We start from the raw sequence: 273 nt of genomic DNA, 5'->3' as shown, positions 1-273 counted from the left end.
AAGCGGGACCCGCAGGGCGGAAGCCATATTCCACACGAGGGTCAATGACCGACCGTGGATTAGAGCCGCCTTACGGACAGGTTCAAGCTGCCGCCTCTGTTCCCCGTTGAGGTCATTGGTGATCACACCACGTGCCTCAGCTGACGAGATATCAGGGAGCGTACATGGGGTCCGCAAGACACGAGCAGAGCTCGTATCGCGCCGCTGGCGCAGCTCTTCTTCCTCGTCATCCCATGCGGGAAAAGGAGTGTCAGACTCACAGCCGACCACATC

The sequence above is a fragment of the Plasmopara halstedii genome (genome assembly GCF_900000015.1).
Source record: "Plasmopara halstedii genome assembly, contig: Scaffold_322, whole genome shotgun sequence".
NCBI lineage: Eukaryota > Oomycota > Peronosporomycetes > Peronosporales > Peronosporaceae > Plasmopara > Plasmopara halstedii.
The sequence above is the reverse complement of the archived record's forward strand: the minus strand, read 5'-3'. Positions refer to the sequence as shown.